This window comes from Cibotium barometz, chromosome 55 (genome assembly GCF_041138505.1).
Source record: "Cibotium barometz isolate CiBa-2024 chromosome 55, ASM4113850v1, whole genome shotgun sequence".
Lineage (NCBI taxonomy): Eukaryota > Viridiplantae > Streptophyta > Polypodiopsida > Cyatheales > Cibotiaceae > Cibotium > Cibotium barometz.
In genome coordinates this window covers 40,886,948-40,901,895 of record NC_141100.1, presented here as the reverse complement: position 1 = coordinate 40,901,895, position 14,948 = coordinate 40,886,948, and the positions used below count along the sequence as shown (strand labels likewise).

At 44.8% G+C, this 14,948-nt stretch overlaps 1 protein-coding gene across 1 annotated transcript in view; it reads left to right on the top strand.

Moving 5' to 3' along the window:
* The window catches only part of LOC147607739 (uncharacterized), a 109,834-nt gene that overhangs the window by 33,986 nt on the left and 60,900 nt on the right, over window positions 1–14,948 (top strand). The window lies entirely within an intron of this gene.

The window sequence follows — 14,948 nt, the reverse complement described above, 5'->3', positions numbered from 1 at the left end:
GTATATTTTTTCATACTTAATAGAAGTCTCTTTTCCAGGGAAAAAAACATCAAGGTGTCAGGTCATCCTTCTATCATTACTTGCCTTTAGGCAAAGCATAAATAGCACTCTGAAGCTCCATGCAGGACATGACTTTATATTCTCTGCTGAGCTCACCTGTGGGTGCTGAGGGGGGTTCTGCACTAAGGGTATAGATTGGATTATCTGTAAGGAAGTGACATATCAAAGTCAAGGACACCATGTCCATCTTCAAGATTTCATACTGTCTTTACCATGACGGGGACCAAAGATGGATTGCTCTATTTTGTGTCTAAAAAGGTTCCTTTGCATGATATCTACAGTCAGTCATGACTTCAATAGCTAATCACGTTTCTTGTTAATGAGGGCCAGTCTCAACAAACTGTGTGGGAGAAGGAAGAATTAGGGTTAGGTTAAGAGTTCATGTGTGGGAGACATACACAGAGAAGAACAACAAGGGAGAGAGAGAGAGAGAGAGTTGTGGGGATAAGTCAACTCATAATAATATGAGTGTGTGACTCCCCTATCACACATGTATATTGCACTAGTACACATAGTGCACTTAGTACATTAAAAGTACTAAGTGTACTATGTACTATAACTTATGGGCTTGTACACACTATAAGGGTGGGCATAACGCCTTTACCCCAACAACCTCCCACTTAAAGGCAAAGTGCCCTTAAGTAAAGGAAAAGAAAAAATCAGCATGTACATGATAATATACAAGGCCATATCAAGGCTGAAACTGGCCTCATCCAATGCCCATCAAGTGTCTCCAATGAGCAAACCGCTCTAGAGGTAAACTCTTCGTCAACAGATCAGCCGGGTTGTCATCCGTATGAATCTTAACAAGCTGAATTTGCTTGTTCTCTATCACCTCTCTGATGAAGTGATACTTCACATCCACATGCTTCGTCTTTGCATGAAAGACAGGGTTCTTTGCCAACTGGATGGCACTCTGACTGTCACAATGCAACAATGGAATATCCCTTGTATAACCCAAATCAACCACTAACCGAGATAGCCATAATGCCTCCTTGCAAGTCTCTGTGGCTGCAATATACTCGGCCTCTGTAGTAGATAAGGCTGTGCACTTCTGCATCCTGGATATCCATGACACAGCACCTCCTGTGAATGTAAACACATAACCGGTAGTAGGCTTCCGGTTATCTGGATGACCGGCATAATCCGAATCCGTGTAACCATGCACTAATGCATCCTGTTTGCCAAAACAAATGCACATATCCTGTGTGCCCTTCAGGTATCTCATGACACCTTTCACTGCTTCCCAATGCTTCTTGCCAGGGTTGGCCATGTATCTAGAAACCACTCCCACTGCAAATGCAATGTCCGGCCTAGTAGCAACCATGGCATACATGAGACTGCCACAAGCTGAAGCATACGGAATCTTGGCCATATCAGCCCTGCCACTATCTGACTGTGGGCTGTCCATAGCACTGAGTTTCACATATGGAGGCAAAGGAGTACTAGTCTTCTTCCCTCCATCCATATTGAACCTCTGCAAGACTTTGCCAATGTATTCCTTCTGAGACAAATACAACACATGCTGATTTCTGTCCCGAAGTATCCGCATACCCAAGATGTGATTTGCATCACCCAAATCCTTCATATCAAAGGTTTGATGCAGCCTCTGCTTCAAGGCATCCATCTCTTTACGAGATTTCCCGGCAATCAACATATCATCAACATACAAGATGAGGATCATTAGACTGCCATCCAAAGCTTTCTTGGTGTACAAGCAGTGATCTATGTCACTTCTCCTGAATTTCTGAGATTTCATGAATGTATCAAATTTATGATACCATTCTCTTGGTGCCTGTTTGAGCCCATAAAGACTCTTTTTCAGCTTGCATACAAGCTTCTCCTTTCCACTTACTGCATAACCCTCTGGCTGCTGCATATATATCTCCTCATGGAGATCACCGTGAAGAAAAGCAGTCTTCACATCCATCTGAATCAAGTCCAGATCATCATGCGCAACCAAAGCCAACACAGCTCTAAGTGTGGTCATTTTGACCACTGGAGAGAAGATCTCCTCAAAGTCCACACCATATTCCTGCTTGAAGCCCTTAGCCACTAACCTGGCTTTGTATCTTGGCTTTGCATCTGGTGCAACTTTGAGCCTGTAAACCCACTTGCATGGCAAAACCTTCTTGCCGGCAGGCAAATGCACCAACTTCCAAGTTCCATTTTTATGCAGAGAATCCATCTCTGACTTCATGGCACGCTCCCATAGAGCCTTGTCTGCCCTCTGTAAAGCCTCCTTATAACATGAGGGCTCCCCACAGTCAGTGAGCATCAAGTAGTCAACCCCTGGAACAAACCTGTCTCAGGGGCTCTGGAGGGTCTTGTGGACCTCCGTACCCAATGACCATCATTTGCAGGTTGCTGTCCAGCCTGCATATCACCCATTGGTGGCTCCTGTTCCATGCCATAAGGCTGAAAAATCATGCCCGGTATCTCCTCTAACTGTGGTATATCCATAGGGATATCTTCTGCCATATCTGGCTGTCCATTTGGACCATTTTCAGCACCATTTAAGGGCTGGTTTTCCTGCTGTAATGGCTGATTTACAGCCCTTTGTTGTTGTCCATGATGTCCATCATCATCAAAGATGACTCTGCCAGGCTCCTGTTGCCTTGCAGGCTCCTTATACATGCATGTTTCATAAAAAATGACATCATTGCTGCGTATGATCTTTCTATTCACGGGATCCCAAAGTCTATACCCCATTTCACCTCTATCACCATATCCTAGGAATATGCATTTGTGAGACTTAGGATCAAGTTTGGTGCGCATTTCCCTGCGTATGTGCACGTACGCAACGCAACCAAACACTCTCAAGTGCTTGTATGACGGAGGCTTCCCTGTCCATACTTCTTCTGGCACTTTCCCACCAAGCCTCGTGTTAGGTGACCTGTTTATAAGGTGAACGGCTGTCATAACAGCTTCAGCCCAGAAACCATGAGGTAATGCAGCATGTGACAACATAGAACGGACCTTCTCTTGAATGGTCCTGTTCATCCTCTCTGTTGTCTCGTTTTGTGGAGGATCATAAGGAGTAGAGAGCTCCCTCTTGATGCCTTTAGCATCACAAAAGTCCTGAAACTATTTAGACATGTACTCTCCACCATTGTCGGAATGCAAAGCTTTCAATGTTTTGCCAGTTTGATTCTCAACAAAAGCAACAAACTTCTCAAACACTGAGAATGTATCACTCTTCAAACGAAGAGGATAAACCCACACCTTGCGTGTGGCATCATCTATAAAAGACACAAAATATTTTGCCCCTCCCAAAGAAAGCTGAGGCATCTCACATACATCTCTATGCACAAGCTCTAACTGAGCATCTTTCTGTCCAAGAGCTTTCTTGTGGGGGCACTGTAGTTGCCTACCATATATACAATGCTCACAAAACTGAAAACTTGAAAACTTTAGAGAAGGCAAGTAACCCAAACGAGACAATTGCTCCATTCCTTTGACACTCATGTGTCCCAACTGGCTATGCCACATAGAGATTTCCGGCAGCTCGGTTGCATTTACATTAGCATGGTGACAAACACCTGCATGCATAAAGTAAAGAGTGTCCACCTTAGAGCCTCTGGCAACAACCAGTGAGCCCTTACTAATTTTCCACTTTCCACTACCAAATGTGGTAACATAATCAGCATCATCAAGCTGTCCAGTAGAAAGCAGATTCTTCTTGATCTCAGGCACATGCCTGACATCATGGAGCATAAGCTGTGAGCCATCTGAAAATACAAGCCTCACATCACCTCTACCAAGAATCTTGCATGCATGGTTATCACCCAAATAAACCACTCCTTCATTGCCAGCAGTATACCTGACAAACAAGTCTCTGCAACCTGTGACATGAAAGGAGGCACCTGAATCAATGATCCATGAGTGCATACCATGACCACCTGTAAGAAGTGAATGGGTATCAAGTGAAGACGTAAATAGGACCTCATCCTCACTGCCACCTGCATGTGACACATTGATTTCTTCAATCTTGACTCCACTTTTGCCCTTTGGCTTTACATCTTTGGCTTCATCTTTCTCTTTGTCTTTGCCTTTTCCCTTTTCCTTTTGCTCATTTTTCCATTTGTAGCATTGCTTTTTAATGTGTCCCTTCTTGCCACAATAATGGCATTCCAAATCCTTTTTGGAGCGAGACTTGCTCCTTCCCCTTTCTTGGCTTTTTCCCCTTTGTTGGGATCTCCCACGTGCATTCATTGCATTGGACTTTCCAACAGAGTTGTTTTTCCTGTTCATCTCTTCTTGAAGAAGAGCCCTCAACATCTGCATATGACAGCATAGCATGCGAATTGCTAGTGGCTGTCCTGAATGTGTCCCAACTCTCTGGCAAAGTGCATAACAGAAAAGTGGCTTTGAACTCATCGTCCATTGCCAACTTTTGATTAATGACCTGGCTGACAATACCATTAAACTCATTTAGATGGGCTGTCATAGACGCCCCTTCCTTCATCTGAAGACCTATGAGTTTCTTCAACCAATACACTTTGCTTGAGGCACTTTGTTGGGCATACAAGTCCTGCAATCTCTGCCACATTCCCCAAGCTGTCTTCTCTTCATGAATGCTGAAAAGTAATGAGTCTGACACAGACAACATGATAGTAGATCTTGCCAGCTCATCCATATCTTCCCACTCTTCAGCAGGAAGAGAAGCGGGCATTACACCCCTTTCTTTGATAGGCTTGTGCTGCTTTTTCTGGAGCAACACATTGTAGCACTGGGTTTGCCAAATATCATAATTATGCGAGCCTTCAAGCTTCTTGATATGAAGCAATGAAGAGCTCTCACCTGTGGTTGCCATAGCAATATGCAACCTGTTAATGCCTGACTCCCTGCAAAATGTGCAAACACTGCACCAAAAGCACACAAAGTGCTCACAATTGTTCTCCCAAGCTTTATCTCCCACTGCGGAAGCAAGAATGCAACTTTTCTCCCACTATATGTGATGAAAACACCAAAATCTGGTTGCTGCAGATTTTGGACAACACCTTAAATGTGCTCTTTTGCCCTTCCAAAGTATTGTACAGCAGTACCAAGTGCTCACCAATGATGTACCAAACCTGTACCGGCAAGTACAGCAGTTGAAATTGAACCTTTTGGTCACTCAAAACAGTGTACAGCCATGCCAAAACATGCACAAAGCTGTGCCAAATCTGTACCAGCAGGTACAGTAGCAATAAATGCTCTTCTGGCTGTCCAAATGAGTGAAAATCAGACTTTTACAGTCTTGAACACTGCATAAAACAGTCCTGAACAGAAATTGGGCAAAAGCCCCTTGACTGCAAGCTGATTTTTGAGGATTCAAGGCATAAATGTCTTGCCTGCTGCTTTGCCATGCTCAACAAGCATAAAATCTTGAAAAGCCCCTTGATTTAAGATCAATTTTTGATCATACATGGTACATTGACGCACATGAAGACATCCAGAGTGTTCACGATGCTTCCCCCTGGCCACATATACATCCAAATAATGAAAGCCCCTTGATTTACAGGCACATTGAGTGCTTGTAAGGCATCAACACATTATCCACAGCATCAAATGCGATTGCCTGCATGCAAATCAACCAAATCGGCACAAAAGCCCCTTGATTTGCGCTGCAATTTGCTGCAATTTTGCTCAAATGCGCGATTTTTCACATCATACAGCATGTATGAGTGCTTAATTGCACAATTACATCAAAAGCCCCAAATTTCGACATCCAATTTCTTGCAAATTAATCCTGATTGTGACCAATTTCCTGCAAATTGATCCTGATTGTGACCAATGTCACCCAATTTTGCCAATTTTGCTCAAAAATTGAGCAATTCGACACCTGTACCTGCTCAATTGTTGATTGTACTTGCTCAATTGCAAATCCCAAAAAAAAATTGAGGAAAATACCTTGTAATTTCTGATTTCTCTTTTTGTTGCAGGAAAAGGAGGGGAGTCGTGCTGATGCTTCTTCTGAATTTATGTGCAGATATTGAAAGAGCAGCTGTAATAATGCAGGCAGCAGTTCCTCAGGCGGGAGCTCCTTGCTGGGAACGATGCCTAAGAAGGAATGCACAATCTCCAGGAATGCTGCTAGTTGCAGAAGGCGAACCAGGTCCCCAGCAGCATCAAAAAAAGGCTCCGTCGATGGAGAAGGCGAACCAGCTCGTGGGTGACAGGAACTCTGCTACGCCCAGCAGCACAAGCCGTCTAACGTGTTGGCTGCAACTCCCAATTGGCGCTGACGTGTATCAAGGAGATGGATGACGAGGAGCGAAACCCACACGCGTAAAGGTCCGCCCGCCAGCCTGTCCGCCCAACGCTTCTTCTTCGCTCACGTTCGCCTGGCTGCTGTGCGCTTCGCTCGCCTAGCGCCTTCGCTGTGTAGTGCTACGTCGCCTAGCGCCAGCCTTGGGACCAGCCCGATGCTTCTTCGCTCGCCTTGTGGATGAGACGGATTTGCCTTCGCCTGGCCAGCGCTACACGGGACGAGTCGCTCACGTAGCCACTTGTGACCAAGCGTCTGCTGTAGGCGATAGCTTGGGGGCTAAGCTGCTGCGCCTGCCTGTGGTGTGCTTCAAAGTTGCCGCCACCTTCGCCTATTCACAAGCAGCTCCGCCATCACTGCCGGTGCTTGCTATCAAGGAGAAGAGGGAAGAGGGAGGGATCACTAAGCTCTGATACCAGTTGTGTGGGAGAAGGAAGAATTAGGGTTAGGTTAAGAGTTCATGTGTGGGAGACATACACAGAGAAGAACAACAAGGGAGAGAGAGAGAGAGAGAGTTGTGGGGATAAGTCAACTCATAATAATATGAGTGTGTGACTCCCCTATCACACATGTATATTGCACTAGTACACATAGTGCACTTAGTACATTAAAAGTACTAAGTGTACTATGTACTATAACTTATGGGCTTGTACACACTATAAGGGTGGGCATAACGCCTTTACCCCAACACAAACCCTCTTTGTCTTTTTCTATGATTACTCTCCAATGATGTGGACACACCCCCACTATGCAGCTTCACAACCTGGCTCAAGGTATGACAACTTTTGGGTAGCTTCCATCCACGCAAGGTCACCCTCTTCCTGTGGTTGAATGCCCTGGTGGCTTTGTGATGTTGAGACTATGGTAGGTCAACGGTAGCTAGTGTCCTGTGTGGAAAACGAGTTGATGCCAATGGCATTGCCTTTGGAAGTGTCCAATTGCTAAGCAAAGATGGATTGCTCACTACTTACCCTCCCTCTATTTTGTATCCAAAAAGGTTCTTTGGCATGATATCTATACTCCAGTCATGACTTCATTAGCTGATCATGTTTTTCGTTAATGAGGGAAACTCTCAACAAACCCTCTTTGTCTTTTTCTATGATTACTCTGTGGGTCAGGGTCAAGTGTGACCTCCAATGATGTGGGCACAACCCCACTATGCAACTTCACAAGCTGGCTTTGTTGGAATCTATCATCTCCAGAGGGTCTACATCACCTTTTCATGCATGTACTGGTCATTTTGTGAGACCCTGCATTGGCATATTTAGCAGATATTATTTAGGCAATTTTAACCATTTTTAAAGGCATTTTATAGCATTTTATGCTACTGGACAACTGTCGGCCAGCTGGCTGACCAGCTCTCTGGAGGGATATATAAGGGTGCTCACCCTTCCCCTCACTTTCCATCTCATTCTTACATATTTGCTGGAGGTCTATTATGCTTTTAATCACCTACAGGCTTCCCTCGTGCTCATTTTCAGCAATAATCAACTGTTTCCAGCCTTCTACAGTTTGTGCTTTGGGCCTACAACCTGTGAGATGCTCTTTCTTTCAGGCTCGGGGTATGACAACTCCTTTTTTTCGGGAAGTTTCCATCCACGCAAGATCACCTTGTTCCTGTGGTTGAAGGCCCTTGGTGGTCTTGCGATGTTTACTACGGTGGTCACTGGTAGGTAGTGTCCTGTGTGGAAAATGAGTTGATCTTAATGCCATCACCTTTGGAAGTGTCCAATTGCTAAGCACGGGTGGGGTAGGATTGTGCATGTGAGTGATCATGGCCACCCTGTGAGCGGCTTGATTACCTATGGTTTCTTGGAATAAAGAAATAGATCCCTCTTCATTAGAAGGGCCAAGAAGCATTATGCGCTTGCACTAGAACAAGATCAGTACCGAAGAAGCCCATCAGATGAAAGCGATCACGTGGGATCTCTCTACACCTGGGGACTCCAGGTGGATAGCCTCACAAATTTAGGGAGCCTAGTGCAGGGGGTTGCCACGCAGGAGATAGGCAACGGGGATCGCATCCGCACATATTGGCTAGACACATTGAAAGTGCTAGTCACATGGATAGAGTTGAGTCACATGGTTTGTGAAAGTCACATGGATTGCACCACTCACATGGAGTGTGTGCGTTTTATTCTTAAGCATGTCTTGGTGGGCTCTTATTGTGTGGAAGGATTTGCTATGAATTAGAGCTTTATCACTGTTTTCTTTTGATCGTTGATCATGGATTTCTTGCTTTACATTGATCGTCCCCAGATTTTGAGACATGGGCACATAGGACAGGTAGGTTTCCGGAAAACTGGCTCTACGCTAGACCATATTTTCACATTGAGAGCCATCATTGAGGAGGCCTGGTTGAGGGGGCAGAAAGTCTATTGCTGCTTTGTGGAGTTCTGCTTGGCCTTTGATACTAGACCCCGAGCACATCTTTTTAGACGCCTTCTGGAGTTGGCCCTTCAAGTGGAGATGATATGGGGAATCATGACATTATATGAATGGGTCAGAAGGAGAGCACTAGGAGTCATGTTGTATGTCATCTAGCACCATAGGGTGAAGTAGGGATGCACTCTCTCTCCGACACCCTTTGGCATTTACATAGAAGAGTCTCTAACTTCATTGACAGATTTGGTGGGTTGGGCTCCACGTTGTGTGATATAGTGTTACCCATTTTTCTTTATGCAAACAACATAGTGCATATCTTAGACTCAACAAAGGGGTCACACTGACACTTGATGGCATTGCAAGCCTTTTGTGAGGAGTGGGACTTTGCATCCAAGTGTGAGATGTTGAAGATCATAACCTTGGAAAGAACCAAGGTTATGATCTTCAACATCTCACAAAAGGCATTGCAAGCCTTTTGTGAGGAGTGGGACTTTGCGTGAGATGTTGAAGATCATAATCTTGGAAAGAACCAAGGTTATGATCTTCAACATCTCACACTCGATGGTCTCCAAGCAACACTTTACATATGCAAGGAAAATATAATGGTTTGGCTAGTACTCGCCACACAACCTTAGGCTCCAAACCACGCGTAGTGGTAAGCTACCCATCGAGCTAGACACCAGCACAGCCCTAGCAAGCATGTGCCCCCAAAGCATGCGTGTCCCATACCACGCACCATCCCCAATATAATGGTTTGGGCTAGTACTCGCCACACAACCTTAGGCTCCAAACCACGCGTAGTGGTAAGCTACCCATCGAGCTAGACACCGGCACAGCCCTAGCAAGCATGTGCCCCCAAAGCATGCGCGTCCCATACCACACACCATCCCCAGCCATCTTGGTTGTCAGGCATTGCATATCAGTGGGCTAACCACTAGCTGGGACCCTTGGGATGCCCCAATAAATGTAAGGGCGATTCGTTCATGGCAAGTGTCAAAGACAAGATTGACCAACATGTCGACACCTCAAGTTGCCAGGTGTTGACCAGTGGGACTACCGTAGGCGCTTGCAATGTGCCACTCAACAAGAGCTAGAAACACATGGCACGAACATCAGAGAGCGGTGATCGACCACAAGGCGTTGGCTATTGCTGATGTCGTGAAGATAGCCACCAAGCATTGCTTGCTGCCCACAACAACAAGCAGTAGTAGACGATAGTAGTAGGCGATGCTTGCCAGTTTGCAAACGCTAACTGGTACCACCAGCGAAGAAGACCTTGTGGATGATAGTCAACTTTAAGCCCATGCATGTTCACAGTCGTTGGCAAAAAAGAAACGACACAGATGATAAAGGCGTTTTATAATAATCGCCCTTCAACCGACTAAAGGTGAAGCTTTGGTCCCGCCGCCAACAAAAAAATAAAAAACTTATATATCTTTGATAATCGGCAAATTGATGCTATGCCTTAGAATTCTGCCAGCTAAGCATAAATGAATTAAGCTTGAATAAAACAAAATAAATACTCATTTCTCTCTTGTTTTATTTAGTTGCTTAATTTCTATTGAAAAGATAGTCATAACACTCATAAATAATTCAAGCAATCCTATTGAATATTAACACAAAAAGGATAAGAAAACATTCCTTTCAAACATTAGTCGGGCTTTGATACCAAATGAAACATATCAACATAAGATTCCACTTGTGTGCTTGCCCACGACGGACTCTCAATTTACCATCCATGAAGTTCTTCCATTATTCGGTAACACTGCACACCATCATATGTTTACAAAACAACAAAGGGAAAATATAATGGTTTGGCTAGTACTTGGCATCCAACCTTAGGCTCCAAATCATGTGTGTAGTGGTTAGCCACCCACCGGGCCAGACACGGGCACAACCCTAGCAAGCATGTGCACCCAGTACCACATACCCCTAGCCATCTTGGCTGTCTCATTGGCATTGCCTACCAGTGGGCTAACCACTAGATGGGACCCTTGGGATGCCATAGACCCAAGGTAGAGCTCCACAACTAGAACTACTTACAAATTAGCCTAGTTCACATTGCAATAAGAACTGTCTGGTTGGCCGCTAACACTAGCGACGTTATGTCCACATTTCCTCCCTCCTAATGAGAGGAAGATTGGGAGACACTCTGGATACTGGCGTCAAAGTGAAGCAACATTCTTCCAAGTGTTGTCTTCATCAAAACGATCCCTCCATTTGAGCAACCACTCAGAAATAATCCGATTCCTAAGGGTACGATCCCTAGGATCCACAATGGCCATTGGTTCGTAGGGAAAATAGACAGATAGATCCTCAAGTCTCGTAAGCTCCTGGTAAAAAATCGAAGTTATCTCCAGCACCCAACACCTCTTTCAGTCTACTAACTTGACAGATAGGATGCACGCATACTCCATCCGGAAGACGCAACCTATAAGCAACCTCATTAATCTTTCTCAAAATAAAAAAAGGTCCAACAAATCTCGGAGACAACTTATAGACTTTTGTAGTCCTCATTATCTGAGAGTCCTCTGGGATTCTCAAGTAAATCCATTGACCTTCTTCCAGGATTCTAGGTGATCGCTTTTGGTTGGCATAAACTACAAGAGGATATCGTCTAAAAAGACAATCACAAGATTTCCCAGATATGGGCGAAATAAATGATTCATCATGTGCTGGAAAGTTGTCGGTGCATCCGTGAGTCCGAATGGCAAAACCAAGAACTCATAATGCTAATTTCTAGTCCTAAATGCAGTCTTAAGACATCATTCTCAAATATGCTAATCTGATGGTAACTGGTCCTCATATTAATCTTCATGAAGTATCATGCTCCACAAAGCCAATCAATAAGGTCATCCATCTTTGGCAAAGGATATTTATTCTTAACACGGTGTGGGGGGTGCTACCCAGCCGTAACCACATATGGTCCTTATCGACCGAATGCGCTTCAGGATTTGTTCTAGCAAGTTCAGGATCTATAGGCTGGGCTATTGGGTACTTTTTTTTTTCTTTTAAGAAAGCGACTTCTATTAAGTATGAAAAGAGGCATACAACAATCACAGCTATAAGCCGGAATAGAATAGAATCATCCCAATATGTAAGGTGATCTCAACCACTGAGGAGCATCATGGTGCCATGAAAGACTTGTGGGACTAGAGGAAAAGAAAATGCCATGGTCCCACTCTGGCATAAACACAACATGCTTTGCCTGGGCGGAACGAGAGGACCACTCCTAACGTGCGGGTCTCGTCCCAGAGGGCTGACTCCCACTCGTAACCCACTATGTACGGTAATCCCCGGCTGAGGCTTTGGTGTCTCTGTGTAGAAGATGATGTCCCTACTTGTGAGGGTCTCGCTCATCCCTCGTGGGTCAGATGTTAACGGAAGGGCAAATATAACACGGGAATCTTATCAATCTTGAAAACTGAAAATACACATCAACATGCTAGATAAAAGAAGATGACAACTCCGCACAGTACACCACACTAGGGGCTAGAAGATGGGCTGAACCTCCCCTTTATGGTTAGATTACCAAAAAAGGAGTCTGCTTCCAAATACAATTTCACGGGTGCCCAGGGGTTCTCCACTGGCTAGCACCTGTCTCTTCCAACAGTACAGTATGAAAGCAAAACAAAAACATATGCAGAATTTTGTTGAAATTCTTCAGCACAAGAGGGCACTTCTAGCATCATGCACATGCAGGACAACTATGGACAGCCCATAGCACTCCCGCGCATAAGCCTGGAACAACCCTGTATCTTCATCTTTCTCCTGTATGGCTCACAAGACAAGTCGACCAGCCATGAGAGGCTGTTTACAGTAGTCGACCAGCCCTCAGTAGCCACAAAAGGATGCGACCAGCAGCTGTACACAAATATGGAAGTCTTGGAACAATAGAGAACCTGTCTAGAAGAGTCGACCAGCTCTTTCTCTCTGTTTTATGACCTGTCCAGCTGCTTTTTCAGGCTGTAAATCAGTCGACCAGCAATAGGGAACATCCAGAAGGAGTTGGCCAGCATCTCCCATACACCTGTTAGGTTTTGGTCACGGTAGATGGCTGTGAACAACCTGTAGAAGCAGTCAACCAGCCCTTACGCACCAAGAAAAGTAGGCACCTACCTCGCTCCCTGCCAGAAATAGCTCACTCGTGTGCTTTTTAGGTCCTGAAGGGGGCCTCACTTGAAGACAGCGTCCTGTCGTGCGTGTACAACTTATATGTTATCTGACCACTTATTAGTGTGTGTGAACTTGCACCCATAATTATTAGTATGTGAAAATGTAAAGCTGTAAATTGGGTTTTTGGGACATTTACCACCCGCAAAACTCATGTAGACCACCTGTCAGTCCCAAACAGGTGTGCACATACACGTCCACAGGGTGCCCCGGTGTCCTCGGCCCCATGGACAATGCAGACAAAAATCTCAGGCATCATGTCAGGCTCCATGAGCCATACATGTACTGTCATGTCAGGCTCCACCAGCCATACATGTATGTCATGTTGGGCTCCACATGCCACACATGAACAATATAGAAAACAGAAACTGTGAGGAATTTTGTGACATTCCCCCCCGGCTTGGAAGCAGTTGAATGCAACTGAAAAGCTTCCAAGTAGGCCTTCAGAAGCTCCTGATAATCCGCAAAATAGTCCTCGTCCATCCATTTTGCATCCATACTCGAATAGTTTTTAAACTTCACAAGGTACCTGCGCACTAGCTTGCCACTTGCATGCTTGCACTCTTTATGAAAAACTATTTGCTCAGGTTGCAATAACTCCTCAAGTTCATCCACTTCTGGTGGATCTTCCAAAACTGGTTCCATAGGAGGTGGTCCCACATAGGGCCTCAGCAAGCTAACATGAAATGCATTATGTATTTTCCAGTGATCGGACAATACCAATCTATAAGCCACTTCGTTTATCTTCTGCAAGATCTGGAATGGCCCATAGTACCTGTTTGAAAGCTTAGGAAACTTGCCTTCCTTACCTGGCCGCTTCTGAAGACGTGCTTTCTTTCTCAAACTAAAGTAATACCCAATCACCTTCCTTGAAAATAAGTTCTCACCTGTGTTTGTCAGCCGCCTTTTTCTGCTTAGCTTGAGATCTTTCTATGGCTGTCTGAACCTGTGCAAATGTAGTATCCAAATCTTGGACATACTCATATGCTGTGCAAAGATTTCATCTTTTGTTCGTAAGATAGGTGGAAGCACCACCTTGCCATAGACTATCTCAAACGGAGCCTTGTTAGTTGAAGAATGCACTGTGTTATTGTATGCAAACTCAACCAATGGCAAATACTTTTCTCAATTTGACTTCTGCTCAGATACATAACACTTGAGCAAATCAAGTATAGCTGAATTTGCAATTTCACTCTGACCATCCATTTGAGGATGATAAGCTGATGAAAAACTCAGCTTTGTGCCCATGTTATCAAACAATGCCCGCCAAAATAAACTGGTTGTCCGAGGATCTCTATTCCCCACAATAGACTTTGGCATGCCATGATGTTTGAAAATATGAGCCAAGAACAACTTTGCCATGTGCTCTGGCTTGATTGTTTTCCTCATAGGAATAAAGTGTGCCTGTTTGCTAAAGCAATCTGTAATAGTCCATATAGCATCATTACCATGTGTCGATCTCGGCAAATCCATTATGAAATGACTTTTGCCACCAATGGAAAAGAGAGCTCAATATTTTTCAGGTTTTGATCAAGTTAATGGCCACATAGTGATCTGAACCCTTAGGTTTGGAAGAATCTAGAAAACTCTCTCGCTCTGCCAAGAAGAGCAGTAAATAAATCTTTAGCAAAGGCTAAAAAAGAAGTTAAGGCTAGCAAAGCCAAGCTTCGTAATTGCTCCATCTCCGTTAGCATGGCCCAAGTAATTAACCTAGAAGAGGAAGACTGAAGGGGGCGAGGAGGAAAGTCCTAAGAGAGTGAGGGACCACCTCTCTCGTGTGTCGCCATACATGCTCACGCGCATCCATCACTTGTGCGGAAATGGGGGCAATGAATCCATTTGGGCCTTGCAACCTATGGATACCCTCTCTCTTTCCGTGTGGACGTGCAATCTCAAAGAAATCTCCAGTGAAATTGTCTCTTGCTTGTGTCCAAAAAGAGGCTCTAGCATGGTATCTGTACTCCACCCGCCGCTCCTCAATGGATCCGAGCTCTGTACGGGCGGCATCCAACTGACTCTTAATCCATGGGCTATTTGATGCACTCTCCTGAAGCCATTGAAGAGAGGCAAGACTCTT